Here is a 2,746-nt window from a genome sequence, read left to right as displayed (position 1 = left end):
GCCTCATTTTTTACACGATTCATTTATCTTCAAACTTTCCATCACTGAAGAAGATCCAACCTTTTTATTTCTCTGAGTATCAAGCTCAGAAGTGAACTCTTCTCCCAGCTGGTTAACTCTCTTTAACCCCCTCAGGCAGCTGCGATATTGTATGCCTTAATTCCACAGCATTACAAATTCTCTAAAACTGAACCAAGAAAAATGAGATAAATATTAAATGTGATGAGGAAAATGTTGCTGGGAAGAAGATGATTTTATGTGCTTTAATCAGGAAAAGTTTCTTTCTAAATGATGAATCCTGGATGTTCAGAGATGAAATAAGAAAAATACTAATTCAGGTAATCATCAGAGCCTGAGGATAAGGAAGCCACATGTCCTTCAAACTCAACCTGCCCAACAAGGTTAATCTCTTAGGTGAGGGCTAGAGAGGAGTTTTCTTTTCTTTGATACTTTCAAATCAGGGTTATATTGTAAACAATTTGTAATTCAGTGATAAAGATGAAAATCCCCTAAGAAACCCTAGCTTAGCCAATAAAAAGAAATTATTTCCATTTCTTAACGAGGATTATTGGGAGAGGGAAACAAAAACTACTACTCTTATCATAAAATACTGTCAGAGGCAAAATATGAGAGAAGTCTAAGGGCAAGAATAGGAATTTATTTCATTTCCACAGATAAGTGTTAACTCTGCTAAGTGTCAGGGACCAAGGACAGCTCAGTATTTCAGAGCCAAGGGGGCTTGATGAGCTCAACAGCGCCCCTGCTGGCCAGACTTCTTCATCCTAGGAAATCTTGTCCTTGTCTTTCCATGTATCTTTCCTATAGGATCCAATCAACACACCGAAGGCCTTCCTCTGATTATCTTTTTTTGTTCGGTTTCATTGTTGGTTTTAGTTTTTACTATATCGTGAAGAATAGCACTAAGGCCAGTTACGCTGGAATGTAGCATGCAGGAAGGGGAGCAATGTCTAAGGAAGATAGAAAGGGCAAGGCTATGAGGTGAATGAGAAACAAAGTCAGCTTGGCCCACAGAGTGTGAACATGAGAGTAACATATAAAGAGGCTAAAGAGATAGGTCAGAGAAAGTTTGTGAAGGGCTTTGAAAGCTAAACATAGGAGTTAATCTTTTATGTGAGAGATAATAGGGAGCCACTGAAGTTTATTGAGAAGCAGAGCGACCTGGTCATTTGAAGAACAAGCAGTGCAGCTCCCTTTCCAAGTGTGTCTGTCCTTGATGATGAGCTTTATGATATTTCTCCCACTCAGACCGTCACTGGTTCGAATCAGCTTTCTATACAGCTTTCCTTTGTCTCTCGGCTCACCTGCAATTGTAATTCCTTTGAGATCATGGTGTTCCACAATGTGGCCACACAGAGTCACCTCTAAAATACGGATTTTTTAAAAAGTTACAGACTTTTGTGGTAAGGAGAAGCTTGGGATCAATGAGAGTGTCATAGTTTTCCAAATGTGATCTATCTGATCTCCTGCTGTTTAATTATTGATGCCTTTAAAATTGTGTCAGCTCCAACACAGATCAGTGTCTATGATCATTCCATATACTCTTTCTTGTTTCCTCTGCTTAAACACCATGTCCACTTCCTCACATAGTACCTGCAGTAGTAGAGTCCCATAGGGACTTCTGATGTGGATGGGACAATGTTCTCAAAAAAAAAAAAAAAGAAAAAACAGGCTCTCTTGCCTCTTGGCCCCAACGGCGGCAGCATGGGTAAGTGCCGTGGTCTCTGTACTACTAGAAACTTCCGAAGCCACAGGAGAGACCAAAAGTGGCATGACAAATATAAGAAAGCTCATTTGGGCACTGCCTTGAAGGCCAACCCATTTGGAGGAGCATCTCACGCAAAAGGGATTGTCTTGGGAAAAGCTGGTATGGAAGCCAAGCAGCCCAATTCTGCCATCAGGAAGTGTGTGAGAGTCCAGCTGATTAAGAACAGCAAAAAAATCACTGCCTTTGTTCCCCATGATGGCTGCTTGAACTTTATTGAGGAAAATGATGAAGTTTTGGTTGCTGGATTTGGTCAAAAAGGTCATGCTGTTAGTGATATTCCTGGAGTCTGATTCAAGGTTGTAAAAGTGGCCAATGTTTCTCTTCTGGCCTTGTACAAAGGCAAGAAAGAAAGAGCAAGATCATAAAAACTGCATGATGTCTTTGTCATAGTAAAAAAAAAAAACAGCCTGTCAAGTTTCCTCCATTTCATACCTACTTTTGATCCTTCTGCTTTCATATATAAATTACCTAATTTAGCTTGCTGTCATGCTATGTTCTTTGCAGATTCACTTTTTCCTTGATTATCTTTTGTAACATAATAACTTTACATTATGACATATAATTATTTCTATAATAAATATAATACAGTATAATATATGATTTTATATTGATATGTAATTACATGACATAATTATATTGTGATATAATATCTAATGCAGCCCAGCTGCCCTGAAGAAGATTACAGTCTAGTAAAAGGAATTAAACACATACACAAATAGAGTATAGGAAAGTTCAAAGTGGCATGAAAGAGGGCAGGGACTTTGTATGTATTTTGCACAATATTTGTGTAAGATGTGTGTGTGTGTGTGTGTGTGTGTATGTGCTGTCCATATAAGTTTTGTACATGTTTGCATGGAAGAGGTGGGTTTAGGGAAAAATAATGAATTTAATTTTGAGAATTCATCTTTCTAAAGAATCTTTCAGTCTCAAAAGAAAAGGGTCAAGTGGAAAGTTGGAGGG

General features: G+C 38.4%; 1 pseudogene; it reads left to right on the top strand.

Moving 5' to 3' along the window:
* Positions 1-1,722: 1,722 nt before the first annotated feature.
* Positions 1,723-2,076, top strand: LOC110197057 (small ribosomal subunit protein uS12 pseudogene; annotated as a pseudogene).
* The last annotated feature ends 670 nt before the right edge of the window (positions 2,077-2,746 follow it).

The sequence above is a fragment of the Phascolarctos cinereus genome, unplaced genomic scaffold, assembly GCF_003287225.1.
Source record: "Phascolarctos cinereus isolate Bilbo 61053 unplaced genomic scaffold, phaCin_HiC Scaffold_4;HRSCAF=312, whole genome shotgun sequence".
Taxonomy (NCBI): domain Eukaryota; kingdom Metazoa; phylum Chordata; class Mammalia; order Diprotodontia; family Phascolarctidae; genus Phascolarctos; species Phascolarctos cinereus.
This window is presented reverse-complemented; position numbering and strand designations above follow the sequence as displayed.